Source organism: Microcebus murinus, chromosome 10 (assembly GCF_040939455.1).
Source record: "Microcebus murinus isolate Inina chromosome 10, M.murinus_Inina_mat1.0, whole genome shotgun sequence".
Lineage (NCBI taxonomy): Eukaryota > Metazoa > Chordata > Mammalia > Primates > Cheirogaleidae > Microcebus > Microcebus murinus.
Window position 1 is genome coordinate 7,818,222 of NC_134113.1, and position 24,808 is coordinate 7,843,029.

A 24,808-nucleotide genomic window follows, 5' to 3' on the forward strand; every position below is an offset into this window, starting at 1 on the left:
TTTACATAATTTCTGGTATACATGGGCAAGTTTTCTTCAAGGACTGTGTATACAGGGAGTGGAATTGCTGGGATAAAGAGTGTGCACATCTTCAGTTTTTTCTAAATAATGCCAAATTGGTTTTCTGAGCAGTTTACCAGTTTATACTCCTGCCAATAGTGTACGAGAGTTCCTATTGCTCCACCACATTGACAACATTTGGTATTGTCCGATTCTTAATTCTAACCACTCTGATGAGCACACAGTAATGTATCATTGTGATTTTAAGTTTTTTTGAAATCACAGAAAAAAAGGTAAATTTTTAAATTTTGTTTTGTTTTTTTAATTTTCAGTGCTCTATACGTTCAGAGAAATGTCTCTAGTAACAAACTGTAGAAATGATCCCTGAAAGTATAGTCTTAAAAGGTAAATTATTATTATTATTATTATTGAGACATAGTCTCATTTTGTTGCCCAGGCTAGAGTGAGTCCCATGGCGTCAGCCTAGCTCACAGCAACCTCAATCTCCTGGGCTCAAGTGATCCGACTGCCTCAGCCTCCCTTTAAAAGGTAAATTTTTTTAAATTAAATTTTTTTTCAGTGTCCCTTGGAGTCAGTAGGGTTGTGTTTTAATTTTTAATTGGTAGCTGCTCCCTTATTGCCCATTTGGATTTCTTCTTTTGTGAAGTGCCAGTTCAAGTTTTTCTTCAATTTTCTGTTGGTCTATTTGTCTGTCCTTGATTGATATGATTTGTAATTTCTGACTTTGTCATTTGCCCTTTAACTTTGCAAATGGGTCTTAAAAAAAATTTTTTTTTATTTCAGCATATTATGAGGGTACAAATGTTTAGGTTACATATATTGCCTTTGCTCCACCTGAGTCAGAGCTTCACCGATGAAGGTTATTACTATATGTGCACTTAAGTGTTGCAAATGGATCTTCAGTATATGATAAGATGCTTACCTTTAGTTATCAAAAGAGAGATGACAAAACCACAGTGGTATTCTTTTTGTCGCTGTCACATATACCAAAGATGAAGGGGGTTCTTAATATGTTGGCAAACGTAAAGAATGTATAGTACCAGTACATTGTGGATGGCAGTGTTAATTGGTGAACTTCAATGAAGATCAGTTTGGCATATCTAACACACTATTTAATACAGTTAAACTTGAGTTTCACTTAATCATTTCACTTCTTGGAATTTATCCTACGGATGTACTCACTTATGTGTGAAATGGCACGTTCAAGGATATGCTCAGTAATATTGTGTACAATAGCAAAAAAATGGAAAACAACTTAAATGGCCAGTAATAGAGGACCGATTAAACAAATTATGATACATCTTTACATAGGAAGACTATACTGAGTTTTTTTTTTTAAATCCATTTCAGGCTGGGCACAGTGTCCCACGCATGTAATCCTAGCACTCTAGGAGGCTGAGGCTAGAGGATCACTTGAGGTCAGGAGTTCAAGACCAGCCTCAGCAAGAGTGAGACCCCTGTCTCTACTAAAAAATAGAAAAAGTTAGCCAGTCAGCTAAAAATAGAAACAAAAAATTAGCCTGGTGTGGTGGCTCGCACCTGTAGTCCCAGCTACTAGGGAGGCTAAGGCAGGAGGATCGCTTGAGCCCAGGAGTTTGAGGTTGCTGTGAGCTAGGCTGACACCATGGCACTCCAGCCTGGGCAACAGAGTGAGACTCTGTTTGAAAAAAAAAGTATCTGGGAAGGTTCCTCAAGAAAATAGGTATAAAGGTATAGTGACTGGGTGGTTGGGGAATCAGGGTGGAAAAGACTCATTTTTTTACTGTAATCCCTTTGCACCTTCTGGATTTTCTACTATGTGCATGTATTATCTACTTAAAAGTACATTACATGATTTTTTTTTTTTTTTAGATAGAGTCTCACTTTGTTGCCCAGGCTAGAGTGAGTGCCGTGGCATCAGCCTGGCTCACAGCAACCTCAAACTCCTGGGCTCAAGCGATCCTCCTGCCTCAGCCTCCCGAGTAGCTGGGACTACAGCCATGCACCACCATGCCCGGCTAATTTTTTTTTAATATATATATTAGTTGGCCAATTAATTTCTTTCTATTTATAGTAGAGACGGGGTCTCGCTGTTGCTCAGGCTGGTCTTGAACTCCTGACCTCGAACAATCCACCTGAGCCTCGGCCTCCCAGAGTGCTAGGATTACAGGCGTGAGCCACCGCACCTAGCCCAAAAGTACATTACATGATTTTAAAATGTACTGTGCTCCTATTATGGGTCAGGCGTGTGCTAAATTGTAGAGGTACAGTGGTGAACAAAACAGAGACCTTGCCTTAGGGAGCTCCCAGTCCAATGGCAGGAGATACTCAGCGAACCAGCATCTCAGTGACATGCGATGAGTGCTATGACTGAGCACACTGACACCAAGGCTCTTGGGAGGAAAGTGACGCATAGGAGGGACATCCAACAGTCTTGGAGGTGGGCAGACAGCCTGAAGCTTACATGGGAAGCAGAAAGAAGAGGGAGCCAGTCCGTGGATGTGGCTTATGGGACAGGAAGCCCCAGTAGAGGAAATGGCATTTGGGAGAACAGCAAAGCTCTGTCGATTTAAGGAACTGAAAGAAGCTCAGCTCAGCCGGAAGCTGACTTGAGTCAAGTTGGTTTTCAGAAAAAGCCATGCTGGAAATGTGGAGAAAGGATTGAAAGGGACAAAAGTAGAGTTGAGATCAGTTAGGAAGCTTCTGCTGTCATCAGACAAGACGGGACAAGAGGCTGGGTTAAGAGAGTGTAGTAGGGACAGAAAAGATGGGACAGATTCAAGAGATCCTGAGAACTTAGAATCTATAGGCTTAATGACTGGTGATGGGGTGACGGAGACAGAGGGTCGTTACGATGATAAAAGCTCATGTGTTGTAAGCGTTTACTACGCGGCAGCACCTGTACAGCACTTGGCGTGATTCTGGTGTTCAGTCCCCTCAGCGATCAGGGAGGTAGGTACTGCCATGATGGGAGTTTACAGACTAAAAATGGAAGGAGGTTAGGAAACTTGCTTGAGGATTTTAGGAAGATAATTCTGGCAGCAACAGGGAAGCTTGACAGTTTTGGAAAAATAGGTTGCAGAAACTCCAATACATAATGCTGGTACTTTCACAGGCATCTTCCAAGCTTGACCACTCTGTGCCAGGAACCACCAAGCCCAGGGAACGCAGAGACAAAGTAGACCCTGTCCTTGTCCTCATGGAACTTTGCAGCCAGGAATAGAGTGAATTTGGTGAACCTTGTGCTAAGAGAAGGTAGGTGGGCACAGGGAGCTGTGGGAGCGCAGAGAAGGGAGAGGAGATCTAATCCCACTGAGGGAGGAGTTTCCTTAATACAAGATGTGGCTGGAGGCAAGTCTTGAAGAACAAGTAGTGACAGTTGGATGAGTAAAGGGCAGAGCCTTGGAGGCAGAGGGAGCAGTGTGGACGAAGGTGACGCTCACTGAAAGTTCAGTGACTGCACAGGGTTCAGTGAAACTGGGGCAATGGGTGCCTGTATGGGGAAGGACAATGGATGAGGCTGGAGAGGTGCATAAGAACCTGAATAGCTTGGTGTACTTAAAAGAGGGATTTGAATTTTATCCTGAAAACAGTGGTGGGAGTTTGGAAGTAAGCAGGGATCAGATTTGCCCTTTAGAGGGATCCATGTGGCAACAATGTGGAGGACAGGCAGGAGGGGGCCAGATGACAAGGAGGTGGTTGCAGTGATCTAGGCAGAAATAATAAGGCTCTAAACTTGGATGTGTGCAATACTCAGCTTTCTCTAAGTTGTGCCGCGTAATGAACAATTTTAAAGTCTCATGGCAATTGGCGATAAACACCTGTTTTTTGTTCACGTTACATAAGGGTTGCAGGTTGGCTGTTGCTTTGCCAGACTCAGCTTGACTCAGCTGCACCTATATTTTCACTCTGGAACCCAGGCCCAGCAATGGCCACCATCTGGGACATGTCGTTCTCACAGTGGAGGGCTAAAGCAAAAGCACCCCAGCCAAGCCACATGCTTGTATCTCAAGCTCTGCTCAGATGTGATGAAGTTCACATTCACTCACATGCCATTGTCCAAAATGTGTCACATGGCCAATTCGAAAGTCAATAGGACAGGGAAACATGTTAAGGGTTGGAGGGAATGAAGGGTATTGTGAACATATAAGATAGACCAGAGCAACCTGTCATTCGGGAAAGAAAGGAGAAAATAGGTTCGAATCTTGGGATTTGGTGGCTGACTGGATGTAGGGGGATGTGACGAGGATTACCTGAGCTGGCTACACTGAAGGTGGTACCATTCTAGAAGAAAAGGGATGCAGGAAGAGGAAACTTGCAGTGGACATTTGTGGATGCCCAACACCAGATCTGCCTTCTTGTGAGAACAGTGCCCTGCTTTTTGCTTTTGGGGAACCATTCTTTCTCCCGTCTCAGTCCTCGTGCTTTGGGTGAAACTTCTTCCACTCCCTAAACCAGGGGTGGAGCATGTGACCTAGACCTAAGCCAATGAGAACATTGTGTACTCTTGAACACAATGATTGGTCCAAAATAGGGTTCATGACACAAATCTGGCCAATCAGAGCCAGGGAGACTCAATTTTAGGTCTTTGATTGGTGACTTGAGTGAGAACAGCTGGAGCTGTGGCAGCGCGAGGGGAATGGAGAAGATGAGAGTGCTTCCTGATGACATGCCCTGAACTTTGATCAAGCCATATGTGGAACAATCCCAGGAAATATTTATTCTAAGCATCAGGAACCCAGAGGAAAAACTAGAGAAAGAGTGGTGCGTGGAGGTGAGAATAGTCCAAGAAGAGATGATGAGGGATTGAAATAAATCTGTGACTATGAAAGTGGATAGAAATTGCTGAATGAGAAATTCATTTGTAGACCATAAAAGTTGTTGGTTCAAAGCAACTGAGGGTCAATGGAGAGGAGGGCAAAGATGACATGCCAGTGTATAGTTGGTGATATTTGGGGAGATAGTGAAAGCATTGAGATCAAGAGTACAGAAGGTGGGACATGCTTGAGGGTCAAAGAGTACGAGGGAGGCATTTAATTATTTTCATTTCATCGTTTTTATGAAAAAGTGCCCAGGAGGAAAGCAAATGGATTGTTGGGACAAAAAGACCAGGGAGTCTTTATCATTTCTCATGGAACAGAGTGAAATCATATGAAACAGAGGATTTTTTTGTATAACTATATAGTGTAAGATTGGAAGAAAAATAATTCCATGGTGATAGGTGACTTTGCCCTTTGGTAACTGAGGCGCGAAACACCTACGGCTACTGCTGATTGAGAGAGATTGAACTGAAGAGGAAAGGCCTAAGATTTTATAGCCCCCTAGGAGGTCGAGAGCTCCCTCTCTGCCCCAATCTCCCGTGGAAACCAAGTAGGTGGCCACGCAGACGAAAGCTCCACTGACATCCTGGAATGTGACATCAGAAGGGAAATGGGCTAGCCCTGCTCTCATGCCTGCAGGGATGAAGAGGCTTAAGGGGCAGAGGCAGGACTCAGCGTGAGGAAGGCCTTACAGAGGATGAAAAGAGAGGGCAAAGAACAAGGATCACATGCTGCAATGGGGGCCTTCAGTCCTCCTCAATCTCATCTTCTGGGACCTCCTCCTCTGCCTTTAAAATGCTGCGCTCCCCAAGGCTTTGTCCTTAGCCGATTAATACCCTCTATCCCTGGACAAGCTCATCCACAAACGTGGCATTTAGTGCCATCTCTACATATGTTCAGTAAATGTTTGTTGAATGACTCAGTGGATAAATAAAAGCAAAAGTTTCTGGGAAAAGATGATGTTGTGGACTGAATTATTCTGTCCTCAAATTCATAAGTTGAAGTCCCAACTCCCACTACTTGAGAACGTAACCTTGTTTGGAGAAAAGGGCCTTAAAGAACTGGCTGGATTAAAACAAAGCCGTTAGGGTGGGACCCTGATCCCATATGACTGGTGTTCTTAGGAGAAGAGGAAGATGCACTTGGCAAGGTCACAGGGATGGTACAGCCCTGGGGACAGAGGAGCCTGAGGAAGGGCCATGCACCAAAGGCAGCAAGCATCCCCGCCCCAGGGTGGGGTCGTGACTGGATAAGGAGATTCTGGAGCTGTTGGAAAGTATGATGTCAGATTCTGCTGTCTCTGCCTCCTATGGGGACAGTAGAAGGTGAGAAGAAAGGAAAACAAATCAACATCCTCTTATTCCATGTTTCCCCGAAAATAAGATCTACCCATAAAATAAGCCCTAGCAGGATTTCTAAGCATTTGCACAATAGAAGCCCTACCCTGAAAATAAGACCTAGTGATGGGCGTGGCTACGCAGTGCATCTGCACAACCCGTGCATTTCTTCCCTAAGCGATAAAGAAGACGAGCAGCCCTTCTCATCTGCCCCATGAGAGCTCTATTGCTGGACATGAGAGACTGGGGCCAATGGTTCTAAAGGAAATAGAGTCGAAAGAAATTCAGGATGGAATTCGGGGTTTGGAGAGTTATGATGGTGTTCCAGAAGAAGACGACTTAACTATATTTGAATAAATGTAGATTGTTGTACCATACTTAAAAAAAAAACAACAAAAAAACATCCCCAGAAAATAAGCCCTAGGGTGTCTTCTTGAGGAAAAATAAATATAAGACCCTGTCTTATTTTTGGGGAAACACGGTATTCATCTGCAGAGGACACTGTTGGTTGACCTCCCAGTTATCATGTGCCCCTCCCTCCTCCTTACCAGAACCTCAGTTTTGTTCAGGTATTTGCCCCTTCCCTGTGGAGCCCACCAATATCTTGGGACTCTGACCCTGTTCTCAGTTCCAGCATTTGATCCTGTGTAGTTTGCCCCAACATGGCAAACTCGTTCCTCTTGTCAGAGTTTGGTTCCAGAATGTAGGCTTAAATTGAGGCCTTTGCCTCAAAAGACTCATTTCCAAATTTACTGACATGGGGCTCTGCACAGGGCTACCTCAGGGCATGGCTGTTGGACTTCCCCTGAGCGGGCCATCCTAGAGAAAGTGAGAGAAAGCACCCTAGACGAAAGCCTCCGTCTTCATATTTATTAATCTTGGAAGCAACATCCTATCACTTCTGCATCCTATTCCTTAGGAGTGAATTGATACATACATCCCACACTCAGGGCAAAGGGGTACATGGGATGTGAATACTGGAAGACAGGGATCACTGGTGCCATCGCGGAGGCTACCTCCTTATCGTTCATTTCTGTTGGCTGGACAGAAAACAGGAGGTGGCTGGGATTCCAGCAGCCTGATTGTTTTATAAGGTGATCTTGGAAACGGAGGGTGTGAACGGTACAGCAAAAGGAAGGAACAGGCAGGGGCCCTGACATGGCGTAGAGCTATTTCTTCCATGAGCTGTGTGTCTCTCAGCTTTTATTTAGAGAAAGAACTCCTATATTGTTTTAGCCATTGCAATTTTGGGTTTTCCATTTCTGCCCGCCAAACCTAAATCTGACCCATCCAGGTATTCTTAGTGTGGCCCTGGAGACTACTCCAATTGGTAAAAAAAAAAGAAAAGAAAAGCTGATTTCCTATTATTTTAATGCTTTAGAGATCATCATTGCAAGGACTTGCTCTTGGTGTATGTTCACCCTGTCAATCCCAGTCTCCTGCCCCCTCCTTTAAGTTCAGCCCCCAACTGTTCTGTGCTCCCTTGTCCCTTACTCACCCATTCTCTCTCCCCTTTTGGCTATTTTCCCATTAAGGGGACGATCCATCTACCTATTGTCTATGGCTGCTGCCTTGTTACTAGGGAAGAAAAGCCTAAAATATTTGCTAGCTTGCCTTTTACGGAAAATGCATGCTGACTCCTGGCCTAGAAGAGGCAGGAGGGGAGGGACTGGAGCACAGGAGTCAGAGACGGGCGCTGGTGAGGCTGGGGAGATAATAAACAGCTCAAGGAGTGACTGTGGGGCCCAAGCCTGGTAGGAAAAATAACATGAGTAAGGTGAGGCAGAGACAAAGGGAGAAAGATTACGGGGAAGGAATGGAGAAGCTGAATGCTTCTGAGAGGCAGAGGGAACCGGGGAGTGGGACTAGAAGAGATGTTAGATATTAAGATTTTGGAGGTGCTGAGTGCCCCATGACAGGCGGTGAGAGTTTAGACTGTGGCCAGTCACTAACACAATCAGCCCTCTGGCCGCTTTGCTTCCTATCGCCTGCCCCTAAGGGCCAGATTCCCCAGTTCTTGTTGCGTGACAGAGGGACGAGGGACAGCAGATGGCAGGAAGCACAGAGCCTGGGCCTCCGAGGAGAAGACAGAGGGATGACAGGAGCAGGGAGAGGCTGCATGGTTAGGACCCAGGGCATGGGACAGGGGAGGGAACCAGGAGTCTCTGCTCCTGTGGCTGTTGGGAGACAGGTGCTCCTGTGGGACAGCCAGGTCCCACCAGGTTCCAGTGAAAATAAGCTGGTGGAGGGAGTGGACTTTGAGCATCTACGATGAGAGGCTTTGTTTGCCATGGAGGGGATCAAAAGGCTAAGGAGAAAAAGGAAGCTGGAGGTGTGAAGAATGAGGAAGCTCCAAATAGTCTAGAGTTGACCAAAGCAAAGGCCAAAGACTGTTTCGGATCTCCACACACGTACTCCAAGATCAGTAACATGCAACTATCCCATTTCAAGCATTAAAACAACTAGTGACTAGCTACTAAAAGTACTTGTAAGGATTAGGATTAGAAAGCCCCCAGACAAACAAACAAACAAAACAGAGTTTATTTTGTCCTGAAATAAAAATCCAGAGGTAGGTGGCTCAGGGCAAGTATCAGGAACACAGCTCCGCCCACCCCCTTGCTCTGCCTCCTGCATTTTCCTTTCCCAAGTTATCTCAGGCTCTAAGACCCAGCAACCATGGCATTTCTACACTGGTCAAGAGAAGAAGGAAATGGGAGAAGGAGGCTTGCCCCTCCCTGGACAAACGCTCCCCAGAAGCCATACCTGTTATGACATAGCCCATCGGCCAGAACTTCCTTACCTGGGCATACCTTGCTGCAAGGCAGCCTGGGAAATATGGATTTCATTCTGAGTGGCTATGTGCACTCCTCAGTTTTACAGAACAAGTGGAAAATATAAATTGGGAAACAAATAAATTTCTCTGCCATATGCCAATTATACCTAAATAATGCTATTAAAATAAATATTTATGCATTTTACATTAATATATGAATAAATGCTATTTAAAATAGAGATTTTTTAAGTGTTATAGTTTGGGTGATAAATTATATGGTCACCATGTATATATGTGTGTGTGTGTGCATATATACACACATATATAATATACATGTATCTTTCCTCCCACGTGTAAAGCACTCACCTGCTCCCCAACAGAGAAACCAGAAAATCCCATCGTGTCTAGCTCAAAGTGCATAATCTCAAAGTCTGTAACTATCCAGATGTAGGTGCCACCTTTAAACTAAAAGACAAACTATATCCTTCAATATACAATGGTGGAGTAGGAACAAGTATGTAGATTTTACTTAAATCCTAAATTCAAGGCATCACAGATGCCACCCAAATATTTCTTTCTAGACTCTCACAGCTATTCTCGCCTAGGAAGAAGTAGACACTCAGCCTGTTCTCAGCCTGCTTTTGATCCATTCCCACCCGTAGTCTCTCCAGACGCCTACCTCTACAACCACCAGATATGCTGCTTAAATTTAATGTTGGAGCCAAGAGACCCAGGTTCAAACCCAGACTACACCACTTATGAGCTGTGTGACTTTGGTTGCCAAGTTATTTAAGCTTATCCTTAGTTTTTTCTTGGCTGTAAAATGATGGATATGCTAATAGCACCCATAGCAGAGCATTTTTACAAGGATGAGATACAGATTTACATGCAAAGAAGTAGAGTGCCAGGTACCTGATAAACTCTTAAGAAATTATCATTCTAATTTATTAGTCAGTAGCTCCTTGCTGCCCCATGGCTAAACTTTTCAACACATACAAGTTTTCTAGAATGCATCTATGGTGTCCTAGCCAATCCTATTCCTCATTACATAGTCCTTTATTTATCTTTTAGTAACATTTTTCTTTTTCTTTTTTTTTTTAATTTTTTAAATTTTTTCTGAGACAGGTCTGACTCTGTTGCCCAGGTTCGAGTTCAGTGGTGTGATCACAGCTCACTACAGCCTCTAGCTCCTGGGCTCAAGCAATACTCCCACCTTAGCCTCCCCGGGGCCTAGGACTACAGGTGTGTGATACCACACCCTGCTAATTTTTAAAATTTTTTTGTAGAGATGAGATCTTGCTATGTTGCCCAGACTGTTCTCAAACTCCTGGGCTCAAGCAATCCTTTTGCCTCAGCTTCCCAAAGTGCTGGGATTCTAGGTGTGAGCCACTGTGCCTGGCCATTTTTTTTCCAGTTAAAAAGTAACACAAGCCTGGCGAGGTGGCTCATGCCCATAATCCTAGCACTCTGGGAAGCCAAGGCGGGAGGATCGCTCAAGGTCAGGAGTTGGAAATCAGCCTGAGCAAGAGCAAGACGCCGTCTCTACTGAAAAAAAAAGTAGAAATTAATTGGCCAACTAAAAATATATAGAAAAAATTAGCCGGGCATGGTGGCGCATGCCTGTAGTCCCAGCTACTCAGGAGGCTGAGGCAGAAGGATCACTTGAGCCCAGGAGTTTGAGGTTGCTGTGAGCGAGGCTGACGCCACAGCACTCTAGCCAGGGCAACAGAGTGAGATTCTGTTTCAAAAAAAAAAAAAAAAAAAGTAACACAACCCAGCAATTCTACTTCTAGGAATCTACCCTAAAGACAGACTTCCACAGACACACAAAGATGCACCTGGCGGCATTGTTTGTAATAGTAACAAATTAGAAACAACCATTAATAAGAGAATATTTTAAGATAATGGAACTGTAAACTCTGGAATCCTATGAAGCCATTTAAAAGGCTGAGATTGACTTCCTCTTATACCACTCTCCCTGTCCCTGTCTCAGCTACCCCAGCCTTCTCAAGGAGCATCAAACACACCACTCCTGTTCCCACCACTGGACCTCTGCCTGGGCCGTTCCCTCGGCTTGGTGTGTTCTGTCCGTGGCAGATTTCAGTTTAGGTATTACCTTCTCTGTTCCCCTACCTCGAGCTAAAGGAGCCCCCCGCAGCCAATTCCTACCACATCATCCTACTTTATTTCTCAATATAAAACTTTCTCGGGGCGGGCGCGATGGCTCATGCCTGTAATCCTAGCACTCTGGGAGGCCGAGGCAGGTGGATTGCTCGAGGTGGGGAGTTCGAAACCAGCCTGAGCAAGAGCGAGACTCCGTCTCTACCATAAATAGAAAGAAATTGATTGGCCAACTAAAAATATATAGAAAAAATTACCCGGGCATGGTGGTGCATGCCTATAGTCCCAGCTACTTGGGAGGCTGAGGCAGGAGGATTGCTTGAGGTCAGGAGTTCGAAACCAACCTGAGCAAGAGCGAGACCCGTCTCTACTATAAATAGAAAGAAATTAATTGACCAACTAATATATGTAGAAAAAATTAGCGGGGCATGGTGGCACACGCCTGTAGTCCCAGCTACTCGAGAGGATGAGGCAGGAGGATCGCTTGAGCCCAGGAGATTGAGGTTGCTGTGAGCTAGGCTGACGCCACAGCACTCACTCTAGCCTGGGCAACAAAGTGAGACCCTGTCTCAAAAAAAAAAAAAAAGATTATAGGAGAATACTATGAACAACTGTACTCCAACAAATTAGATAATCTAGATGAGATGAACAAATTCTAACAAAAAGCACAAATTACCAAAACTGACTCTAGAAGACACTGAAAATTTGAATAAGCCTATCACAAGTAAAGACATTGAATTAATAATTAAAGATTTTTCCACAAAAAAAAAAAAAAATTGAGGCCTGGAGAGCTTCCCTGGTGAATTCTACCCATTGTGGTATGCTGAATAATGGCTCCCAAAGATATCCATGTTCTAATCTGCAGAAAGCATGAGTGTTAATTTACTTGGCAAAAGGGATTTTGCAAATGTGATTCAGTTAAGAATCTCAGGCTGGGCGTGGTGGCTCACACCTCTAATCCCAGCTCTCTGGGAGGCCTAGGCGAGCAGATTGCTCAAGGTCAGGAGTTGGAAACCAGCCTGAGCAAGAGCGAGACCCGTCTCTACTATAAATAGAAAGAAATTAATTGGCCAACTAATATATATAGAAAATACTAGCCAGGCATGGTGGCGCATGCTTGTAGTCCCAGCTACTCGGGAGGCTAAGGCAGGAGGATTGCTTGAGCCCAGGAGTTTGAGGTTGCTGTGAGCTAGGCTGACGCCACAGCACTCACTCTAGCCTGGGCAACAGAGTGAGACTCTGTCTCAAAAAAAAAAAAAAGAAACCAGCCTGAGCAAGAGCGAGACCCCATCTCTACAATAAATAGAAAGAAATTCATTGGCCAACTAATATATATAGAAAAAATTAGCCGGGCATGGCCGGGCGCTGTGGCTCACGCCTGTAATCCTAGCTCTTGGGAGGCCGAGGCGGGCGGATTGCTCAAGGTCAGGAGTTCAAAACCAGCCTGAGCAAGAGCGAGACCCTGTCTCTACTATAAATAGAAAGAAATCAATTGGCCAACTGATATATATATATAAAAAATTAGCCGGGCATGGTGGCACATGCCTGTAGTCCCAGCTACTTGGGAGGCTGAGGCAGAAGGATCACTCGAGCCCAGGAGTTTGAGGTTGCTGTGAGCTAGGCTGACGCCACGGCACTCACTCTAGCCTGGACAACAAAGCGAGACTCTGTCTCAAAAAAAAAAAAAAAAAAAAAAAAATTAGCCGGGCATGGTGGCACATGCCTGTAGTCCCAGCCATTCAGGAGGCTGAGGCAGGAGGATTGCTTGAGCCCAGGAGTTTGAGGTTGCTGTGAGCTAGGCTAACACAATGGCACTCACTCAAGCCTGGGCAACAAAGCGAGACTCTGTCTCAAAAAAAATAAAAAGAAAAAAAAAAAGAAAAGAAAAAGAAAACTTTTACCAGTTTACTTAAACTAATCTTTCACAAATTCTTCCAAAGAAAAGAAGAGGAGGGGCCAGTTGTGGCGGCTCACGCCTGTAATCCTAGCACTCTGGGAGGCTGAGGCGGGTGGATGGTTTGAGCTCAGGAGTTGGAGACCAGCCTGAGCAAGAGCAAGACACTGTCTCTACTACAAATAGAAAGAATCAGTTGGCCAACTAAAAAAAATACATATATAGAAAAAATTAGCCGGGCATGGTGGCGCATGCCTGTAGTGCCAGCTACTCGGGAGGCTGAGGCAGCAGGATTGCTTGAGCCCAGGTTGCTGTGAGCTAGGCTGATGCCATGGCACTTTAGCCCGGTCAACAGAGTGAGACTTTGTCTCAAAAAAAAAAAAAAAAGAAAGAAAAAAAGAAGAAGAAGAGGAGGGAACACTTCTCAATCATTGTATGAGGACAGTGTTACTCTGATACTGAAACCAGACAAGGAAAGGAAACTATAGATCATTATCAATTATTAGTTTAGATACAAAAATAAATCCTGAACAATATTTGTACTAGGAAACTGAATCCAACAATATATAAAAAGGATTGCACACCATGATCAAGTGGGATGTATCCCAGGAATACAGAGTTGCTTGAATATCTTGTGGGGAAAAGAGTTAACATGATGGAGCTGACATTGCTATCCTTAGAAGTCTATGCTTTCAGGGTTGACCTTGGCTAGGCAAAGGGTGCTTATGTAAACAGCTCCAAGTTAAAAACTTGGGCATTGAGTCTCAAGTGAGCTTCTCTGGTGGACAACATTTCACACATGTCCTCACAACTTGTTGACAGAGGAATTTGGTGTGTCACATGTTAATTACACTAGGAGAGCATTCTAGAAGCTTGTGCCTGGTTTCCTCTGGACTTTGCCCCATGCCCTGTTTCCCTTCACTAGTTTTGCTTTTTATTCTTTCACTATAATAAATCTCAGCTGTGACTATGGCTACACGCTGAGTCCTCTGAGTCCTCTTCGGAATCATCCATCCTGAGGGTGGTCTTGGGGACCCCTGACACACATTTAAGAGTCAATTAATGAAATTCATCACATTAACAGAATAAAAGACAAAAGCTAAATGATCACTCTCAATAGATGCAGAAAAGAGCATGTAACAAAATACAACACCTTTTCATATAAAAATACTCAACAAACTAGGAATAGAAGGGAACATTCACAACCTGAAAACAGGAATCTATTTTCATAGATTCTCCTAAGATCAAGAACAAGACAAAGATGTTCACTATCTATTTAACTATCTATCATCACATCTATTTAACATTCTTTGGAGGTTCTACCTAGAGTAATCAGGCATAAGAAATAAAGGGCATACAGATTATAATGGAAGAAGTAAAACTTTCTGTATTTATAGACAACATAATCTTGCATGTAGAAAATCCTAAGGAATCCACTAAAAAACTATTAGAACTAATAAATGAATTCAGCTAGGTTGTAGGATACAAGATAACTATGTAAAACTAAATTGTATTTCTTTTTTTTTTTTTTTTTTTTTTTTTTTGAGACAGAGTCTCACTTTGTTGTCCAGGCTAGAGTGAGTGCCGTGGCGTCAGCCTAGCTCACAGCAACCTCAATCTCCTGGGCTTGAGTGATCCTTCTGCCTCAGCCTCCCGAGTAGCTGGGACTACAGGCATGCGCCACCATGCCCGGCTAATTTTTTTATATATATATCAGTTGGCCAATTAATTTTTTTCTATTTATAGTAGAGACGGGGTCTCGCTCTTGCTCAGGCTGGTTTTGAACTCCTGACCTTGAGCAATCCGCCCGCCTCGGCCTCCCAAGAGCTAGGATTACAGGCGTGAGCCACAGCGCCCGGCCTAAATTGTATTTCTATATGCTAGCAATGAACATTTCAAAAATAAAATTTTACCAAGAAGAGGAAGCCCTGAAAAAAAAAAAAATAAAAAAAATAAAATTAAAAAACAATTCCAGGCCAGGCGCGGTGGCCCACACCTGTAATCCTAGCACTCTGGGAGGCCAAGGCGGGCAGATTGCTTGAGGTCAGGAGTTCGAAATCAGCCTGAGCAAGATCGAGACCCCATCTCTACTATAAATAGAAATAAATTAATTGGCCAACTAATTATATAGAAAAAATTAGCTAGGCATGGTGGCGCATGCCTGTACTCCCAGCTACTTGGGAGGCTGAGACAGAAGGATCGCTTGAGCCCAGGAGTTTGAGGTTGCTGTGAGCTAGGCTGACGCCATGGCACTCACTCTAGTCGCACTCACTGTAGCCTGGGCAACAAAGTGAGACTTTGTCTCAAAACAAACAAACAAGCAAACAAAAACAATTCCAGTTACAATAGCAATAAAAAGAATAAAAAAATTAGCTATAGATTTAACAAATGATGTGTAATACTTGTACTCTGGAAACTGCAAAACATTGCTGAATGAAGTAAAAGAAGATATTAATAAATGTAAAGGCATCCTATGTTTTTGTTTTTTTTTAATTTTACAAACCAAGAAAATTCTGGAGAAGGCATCCTATGTTCATAGATCAGAAGTTGGTATGGTTTGAATGTTTGTCCCCTCCAAAACTCATGTTGAAATGTAATTGCCATTGTAACAGTATTAAGAGGACTGTAAGGGCCATTATTAAGGGCCACTATGAAGAGGACTGTAATCCTAGCTCTCTGGGAGGCCGAGGCGAGTGGATTGCCCGAGATCAGGAGTTCAAAACCAGCCTGAGCAAGAGCGAGACCCCCGTCTCTACTATAAATAGAAAGAAATTAATTGGCCAACTGATATATATATATATATAATTAGCCAGGCATGGTGGCGCATGCCTGTAGTCCCAGCTACTTGGGAGGCTGAGGCAGTAGGATTGCTTGAGCCCAGGAGTTTGAGGTTGCTGTGAGCTTGGCTGACACCACGGCACTCACTCTAGCCTGGACAACAAAGTGAGACTCTGTCTCAAAAAAAAAAAAAAAAAGAGGACTGTAAGAAGGTGAGCCCTCATATGTGGTATTAATGGCTTTATAAAAGGGTGAGTTCAACCTCCGTTTGCCACTTGGCCCTTCTGTCTTCTGCCATTGAGAATCCAGTGCTCCAAGCCCTGCAGAGGATGCAACATGCAAGGCACCATCTTGGAAGAAGAGAATGGCCTCACCAGACACCAGACTTGCCAGTGCCTTGATCTTGGCAAATTCCCCTCCTGAACTGTGAGCCAATAAATTTCTGTTCTTTGTAAATTATCTAGTCTCAGACATTCTGTTGTAGCAGCACAAAATGAACTAAAACAGAAGTCTTAACATTTTAAGATTACAATACACCCCAAATTGATTTACAGATACAATATAATCTCTGTCAAAATCCTTGCCAGCTTTTAAAAAAGAAATTGAATTCCAATGGGAGGAATAAGGTCTAGTGTTCTATAGCACTGTAGGATGACTAGAGTTAACAATAATATATATTTTCAAATAGCTAGAAGGACGATATTTTTTTTTTTTTTTTTTGAGACACAGTCTCACTTTGTTGTCCAGGCTAGAGTGAGTGCCGTGGCGTCAGCCTCGCTCACAGCAACCTCAATCTTCTGGGCTCAAGCAATCCTCCTGCCTCAGCCTCCCGAGTAGCTGGGACTACAGGCATGTGCCACCATGCCCGGCTAATTTTTTTCTATATATATTAGTTGGCCAATTAATTTCTTTCTATTTATAGTAGAGACGGGGGTCTCGCTGTTGCTCAGGCTGGTTTCTGACCTGGAGCAATCTCCCCGTATGGGCCTCCCAGAGTGCTAGGATTACAGGCGTGAGCCACCGCGCCAGGCTTAGAAGGACAATATTGAATATTCCCAACACAAAGAATTGATAAATATTTGAGATAATGAATATGCTAATTACCCTGATCTGATCACTATATATGTGTCAAAATATATCTGTGTGTCTCACAAATATATATGTAACATTATTATTTGTCAATTAAGAAATAAAATTAAAAACATTGATAAGCTGGTCTTAATATTTAAATGAAAATTACTTTTCTGTGGAACATGTTTAAATTTCCAAAAAATGGAAATGCAAGAGACCCAGAATAGCCATAAAAATCTATAAAAAGAAGAAAAAAGTTATAATATTCAAACTTCCTGAGTTCAAAACTTATTACAAAGCTATAGTCATGGCCGGGCGCTGTGGCTCACGCCTGTAATCCTAGCTCTTGGGAGGCCGAGGCGGGCGGATTGCTCAAGGTCAGGAGTTCAAAAACCAGCCTGAGCAAGAGTGAGACCCCGTCTCTACTATAAATAGAAAGAAATTAATTGGCCAACTGATATATATTTAAAAAATTAGCCGGGCATGGTGGCGCATGCCTGTAGTCCCAGCTACTCGGGAGGCTGAGGCAGAAGGATCACTCAAGCCCAGGAGTTTGAGGTTGCTGTGAGCTAGGCTGACGCCACGGCACTCACTCTAGCCTGGACAACAAAGTGAGACTCTGTCTCAAAAAAAAAAAAAAAAAAAGCTATAGTCAGGCATAGGATAGACATGTAGCCTGGGCATGGTGGTTCAGGCCTGTAATCCCAGCACTTTGGGAGGCTGAGGCAGGAGGATCACTTGAGGCCAGGAGTTAGAGACTAGCCTGGGCAACAGAGCAAGACCCCCTCACTACAAAAAATAAGAAACTACCTGTCCCTGGTGGCACACACCTGTAATCTCAGCTGTTTGAGAGGCTGAAGCAGGAAGATCCTTTGAGCCCAGGAGTTCAAGCATGCAGTGAGCTATGATTGTGCCACTATATTTTAGCCTGGGCCACAGAGCAGGACCTTATATCTAAAAACAACAATAATAATAATAAAATAAAAACCACTGAACTGTGCTCTAAGGGTATGAATTATATGGTACGTGAATTATAGCTCAACAAAGTTGTTTAAAAAATGATAAGGTAGCTGGGCACGGTGGCTCATGCCTGGAATCCTAGCACTCTGGGAGACCGAGGCTGGCGGATCATTTGAGCTCAGGAGTTCGAGACCTGAGCAAGAGTGATACCCCATCTCTACTAAAATTAGAAAGAAATTAGCTGGACAACTAAAATATATATATATATATATATATATATATATATATATATATATATATATATATATAAACTTAGCCGGGCATGGTGGCATATGCCTGTAGTCCCAGCTACTTGGGAGGCTGAGGCAGGAGGATTGCTTGAGCCTAGCAGTTTGAGGTTGCTGTGAGCTAGGATGACACCACGGCACTCTAGCCCGGGGAACAAAGTGAGACTCTGTCTCAAAAAAAAAAAGAAAAGAAAAGAAAAATGATAAGGTGGCAGTTGGGTGTGTCTCCCTTAGAGGAGAGGCTGAAGCAGAAGAAATAAGTTGGAAGTTATTGGCCACACATGGGGAAGAGTGAGCTCTCACTGGAGACACAGGGAGGCAAGCAGGTTCAGGATCAAGGCCTGAGGCGCGTCCGCGTTGGAGGGAGAGAAAGGAGGGGGTTCAGGAAAGGAGGCTGACTAGGAGCAGCCGCGGGGGCAGGAGAAATCCGTGTAATGTGGACTAGCTGAGGGCAAGAGAGGAGAGTGTGTGGGAAGAAAGAGGGGTCCTTCCCAAAGGCAACAGGGACGGCAGGAGGGTACAGACTGTCCTGAGCCATTGATAAAAAGTGAACGGGGGCGGGGTGCCCCACTGAAGTCTCCCCCAGCAGCCGGGGTGTAGTTAGGCTGAAGGAGTAGGGGGAAAAGCACAGTGTTTGGCATGGAGCACACCAGGGACAGTCTCAGCTCTGCCCTTCCTTGTCTGAGTGAACATAGGAAAGACACTAGGCCTGCTTCCTCAACTCCCACACAGAGATAGTCTTGCCCCTTTGGGGTTGAAGGGTTGACTGAATGCTGTAGCCTTAGCAAATCGCCTGGCATGCAGCAGCCACTTCGGTTGCTAAAAGCTCTGGCTCCAGAGACAGGCAGCTAGCTGTGTGACCTTCATCAGTTTCCTCAACCTTTCTGAACCTCCATTTTCAGGAGGTTTAGGGGAATATTAATAAAATCTGCCCCGATGGCTTGTTTCAAGGGTTAGAGGAGAAAACACAAGTAAAGCATTTGGACGGGGCCCTGGCGCACAGTAAGGGCTCCACGGAGAGCCAGACGTCCCCTTCCTCTCTTGGCTCTTGCTCGGACGCAGGTCCCAAGTTGGGTGACAATCCGGTGATACTCTGAGGCCATGGGGCAGCAGTTCCAACAACCCACATGTTCCTGCAGGGCTGGGCCAGGCCTCCTAAACGACCCTCAGCTCAGCCAGCCTAGCACCAGCCGGCCACCCAGAGCAGCTTCGGGCTTTAGCTGGAGGGGGTGAGTGTGCACATGTTGGTGGGGACCCTACAGTGGGTCTTTGGCTTGTTTAGGATCCCAGACTGGCAACATGATCACCCCCTTGACCCCGAGAGGGAACAACTGCATTGGGGCCACCCCGTGGCTTACATCCTTCACATGGGGCCTGCTCAACCTTGAGCAGCTGCTGCGTCCACGGCCAACAGCTGGCCCCGCTGGTCCATAAATCACTGACAAGGCTGAACGGGTCAGCGTGGTCAGCGGCTGCTCCTCGCTGTGGGGGATGGGAGGTGGGGGAGGAGGCAGGGGCCCAGAACTTCCCCCTATAAGCACCCCCATTGCATTCAAACCAAGGGTGGCTTTGTATCCTTACTGGACAAACTCTTCCCTAAGTACCCAGAGGTCTGTAGGCACCAAAACAGAAGCAGTGTGGACTTACAGGGGGAAGGCCAAATGCCCACACCAAGTTGGAAACTGGCAGGGAAAGTCTAAGATAAAGCCACTCCATCACACACTATGGGATAGTGGAGACCAGCAAGCTCACCGTCCAGCCCGGTCTTGCATCCATCTTGCCTCTGTCCTTGCTGGGAAAACCAGCGCGAACAGGAAGCCGACTAATCCGACAGATTCCACTAATGCTCAAAACACATGCTCCCAGCCTGGGCCCGCCCACTGGCCGGCCACAGCCCGCAGCCTCCTAGCCACCGGGCAGAGGCCAGGAAAGTAGAGCCAAGAGGAATAGGAAACACACCCGGAGGGCATGTGAGCAGCAGGATATCAGAAGGCAGCTGGATTTTTCTCTTATCTGATGAGAGTGAATTCCAGGCAGTTCATCCACGTGCTTACTGCTCCTGTGTGATTCGCCCAGAAATGTCTGTAATGCCGTTTTCCCTTTAATATAGTAGTAGACAGTGGAGAAGATAACAGCATAATGATTATTTTGTCCTTAGATTCATAAAGGCAAAAAAACAGTGTGTGTATGTGAAAACAGACCTAAACATCAGCTCCTTGCTCACAACTGTCAATTTGTGTTTACATCCTGAAAAGGCTGGAAAGAAAAGTGCAAACCCGAACGAAGTTGTTTGTGTGTGCTGGGATAAGTTGCCAATCCAATCTGAGGGGTCAGATAATGGGACCCTGGGGGTGGTAGTCACTGGACAGGGTTTGGGGGATTTGGGTGGATCCAGGCGTGGGTTACACGTTTGTGTTCACTGTATTTGCCATACTTACCATTTGTGTGCTTTTCTGTGTGTGATACTGCAATAAAATGTTCATTTTTCAAAATGTTTGTGAATGATATATTTTTTGTAAATAATTTAAAGTGTTTACAAATGAACTCAAAGGATGAAAGGGATTTTAGGGATGACCTGATCCAATTCTACTGCTGTACTGAAGAAGAAAGGAAGAGTCAGAAACAGGGTCACTGCCTTGCATATCTCAAAATGTTCTAAAAAAATAAGTATAAGGTGAGGGATATGTTAGTAAGTTTGATTTAAACATTCCAGATTGGGCCGAGCGTAGTGGCTCATGCCTGTAATCCTAGTACTCTGGGAGGCCGAGGTGGGTGGATCGCTCAAGATCAGGAGTTCGAGACCAACCTGAGCAAGAATGAGACCCTGTCTCTACTAATAATAGAAAAAAATGAATTGGCCAACTAAAAATATATAGAAAAAATTAGCCAGGCATGGTGGGGCATGCCTGTAGTCCCAGCTACTTGGGAGGCTGAGGCAGTAGGATTGCTTGAACCCAGGAGATTGAGGTTGCTGTGAGCTAGGGTGACGCCATGGCACTCACTCTAGCCTGGGCAACAGAGTGAGACTCTGTCTCAATAAATAAATAAATATTGTCAAATTGCTAGCTACAAATACTACCATTTTACAGCATCATAGCAAGGTATGAGAGCACCTCTTTCCCTACACTCTTGCAACACAATGTCATCGAACTCTTTTGACCTTGCCAATCTGATAGATTTTAAATGATATGTCAGGCTAATTATAACTTACCTTTCTCCTTTTAGGAGGCAGACTGAACAGTTTTCATTTGTTTGGCTCCTTTGTACTTCCACTCCTGAGAGCTGTCTGTTCATATCCTTTGTCCATTTTTTAATTCTATTTTGTACTGGGTTGTTGGTTTTGTATCATTATCAAATTTGTAAATAAAATTTAAAATACAAATTTCTAAATATTTATTTTAAAAGTATAATTTATAGAATGTTTGCACAACTAATTAATAATAGTATCCGACATTTATTGACTACTTCCTAAGTGCTAGGCATTGTGTAAAATAATCTTAGGGCATATGAAATTTCTAGTTCTGCTTTTTCACATAATGTAGCAGGAGTGGTTTTTCATGTTGCGACACTGTCTTCATGATTCTCATTTGCAATGACTGCTTAGCATTCTGTTGAGATAGTGTACATGGTATCATGTAATTAGCCATTCTCTAATTGTTAGCTTTCTGTTGCTTCCATTGCCTTATAATTTCTGATTAGTAAATCCTTTGAATCAATGTTAAAAATTAAATTCTTACATTGATGTTGTAAATTGCTTCTTACTTTAATGTCAAATAAATATCCTTAAAATATTTATAAATATTCAATCATTGTAATTAAAATTTTTGCCTTATAAAATAGTGGGGAATGAAATGGCAAAAGCAAACAGTGACCACACACACATAACCTACGAAGGCTTCCTTTTTTTTTTTTTTTGAGACAGAGCCTAGCTCTGTTGCCTGGGCTAGAGTGCAGTGGCATCATAAAAGCTCACAGCAACCTCAAAGTCCTAGGCTTAAGCAACCCTCCTGCCTCAGCCTCCTAAGTAGCTGGAACTACAGGCACCCACCAGACAGCGGGCTAATTTTTCTATTTTTTTATTGTCTGGCTAATTTCTTTCTATTTTCGGTAGAGATGTGGTCTCCCTCTTGCTAAGGCTGGCCTTGAACTCCTGACCTCAAGTGATCCTTCCCCCTCGCCTCCCCGGCCTCCCAGAGTGATAGGATTGCAGGCGTGAGCTACCATGCCCCGCCTTCATTTACTTTTCTAAGTAAAAATGCTTTTATATAATTTCAAGTGAAAAAGGGAAATCTAAAATTATGCATAGAAATTATGACCAAAATGATATTAAAAAGCAAAAATATGCCTAATAAAGGAATGAGAATACTAAAAAATTAACAGTTACATGTTACCAAATGTGGTATAATGTAATGCTAGTTTTACAATGAAAAAGAAAAACTAAGAAATAAAATAATCGTTTTTAAGGAAAGAGATCATAACAGCTACTGCATAATACTCCGATTTGGGGGCCAGAACATTTTGGGAAGAATTTCTGGGGTCCACTAGGTATAGTAGCTCTCCCAAACGACATCACTTTGGAAATGGCAAAGCCTTAATTGATTGTTTTCACCATGTACAACCAATGTCGGAATTCAGCCTGGGCAGTATCTCTACCTTGTCATAAAACAGCAGAACCAATGTCCCATGTGGGCAGGGACAGCTCTGAAAGGAGCTCCCCGTGGTGGAGGTTAAAGTTCATCCACTCCATGCACAGACATGAAAATGATAACTAGGGAAACTATGGTGCCCAGCACCACATATGCAAAATGATTGCGTCAATTGGTCGTGATTATGGGTGATTCCTGCTCCCAAGTTGTAGAATCTTGTTTTTTTTTAAAAAGCAGGCAGGTCACTCTGGGAGGCCGAGGCAGGAGGATTGCTTGAGGTCAAGAGTTCGAAACCAGCCTGAGCAAGATCCTGTTTCTACTATAAATAGAAAGAAATTCATTGGCCAACTAAAAATATAGAGAAAAAATTAGCCGGGCATGGTGGCACATGCCTGTAGTCCCAGCTACTTAGGAGGTTGAGGCAGAAGGATCGCTTGAGCCCAGGAGTTTGAGGTTGCTGTGAGCTAGGCTGATGCCACAGCACTCACTCTAGCCTGGGGAACAAAGTAAGACTCTGTCTCAAAAAACAAACAAACAAACAAAAACACCCAGGCAGGTGAGGAGAGCTATGGGACAAAAAGATGAAAGAGTCCCAGAGTGTGAAACAGAAGGGAGAAGAATTCTGAGGAAGAAAACAGAAAAAAAACAAACACAAAAGAGCGGGATCCTGGTCACTGTGACTCAGTGGCCCACGAGGGGATATGACTTGGTTTTGGGGGTTTTTTTTTCTTTAAATAATTTCCTGATTCGTCAACTTCAAATGACTTGGTTTTTGTGTAGGAAGGCCCCAGCTCTTGCCCACGCACCTGTAGGGGTTCAGCCAAGTGCAGACAAAACCCTGCTGGTTCCCAACACCTTGGGCTGACTTACCCCTCTGAGCAGGGCCCCTTCCAGTCTCATGGGATTATCTCTTGGTTGCATTGATGAATGGATGCTCAGCAGTCTCCCCTGCCCCCTCATCCTTATATTGAAGGAAGTCATCTACTGCCTCCTTCCTAGAGAGCCCCTCCTCAAACACCCAGGACTTCGTTTTACTGGATAAACCTGTGAACAGGTTGTAGGTTGCACCTTCTCTCTGTTTCATCATTAACAAATTTGGTTGCCAAGGCAACCATGCAGTAGTTTAGTCTCCCAACACCCATCTACCTAGGCTGGCTTCAGTGGCAGGGGTTTGGGGTGGTATCTGGTGTTTTGTAAATTCTGTATCATTGAATTCTCTTCCCCACCAGAAAAGCACATAGACATCACCATTCAATGGCTGTTGAGATTCATGATTTCCCTTTCTAGGTCCAATTCTTTCTCTCAATTCTTCCTCCCTGCCTACCAGACAAATAGAGAGAGACCATCAGAGGAAAGGACTGGAGTAGGAAGAGGAGGGGTATGGAGTGTCCACAGGGAGAGTCAGCAATGGGCAGTCCATAGGGCTCGATGGCTCATGGCTGTAATCCTAGCACGCTGGGAGGCCAAGGCAGGAGGTTTGCTTGAGCTAAGGAGTTTGAGACCAGCCTGAACAACAGAAAACCCCATCTCTACTAAAAGTAGAAAAAATTAGCCAGGCATGCTGACACGCCTACAGGTCCCAGCTACTCAGGAGGCTGAGGCAGGAGGATCGCTTGAGCCCAGGAGTTGGAGGTTGCTGTGAGCTAGGCTGATACCATGGCACTGTAGCCCAGGCAACAGAGTGAGACTCTGTCTAAAAAAAAAACAAAAAAACAATAGATTGCTGTATAAACCCCTCCCCTGCTGACGCCACTAGTCCAAGGTCACACAACTTGGGTAGCAGAGCTAGACACAAGTTCCAGTGTTGGGAGGGAACAGGTAGGCCATTTGTCACCACCTCTCTCCATAGACACACCGTACCCCTCCACTTCCTGTGTTCCCACAAAGCCTTCACTGTGGCCATTTATTGTTCCTTTATGGGCCAAATGCAGAGAACGTAGACAATACTATACTGCCCTCCAGATGCTCACAGATTGGAGCGGGAGCCAGAAACCAGACATGGACACAGGAACCAACAAATCAAGGAGGGAAGAACAGAGTTAAGGGAGGTACCGCAGCCTGCAGGGCACTTGGACCCTGCAGGGGTAGAGACTTTCCTCAACAGCTGTGCGCCAGGAGCTT

The 24,808-nt window shown here is 44.4% G+C and overlaps 1 pseudogene; it reads right to left on the reverse strand.

The window, feature by feature from the left end:
- Window positions 1-324: 324 nt before the first annotated feature.
- LOC142873476 (uncharacterized) lies at window positions 325-400 on the reverse strand (annotated as a pseudogene).
- Between the last annotated feature and the right edge of the window lie 24,408 nt (window positions 401-24,808).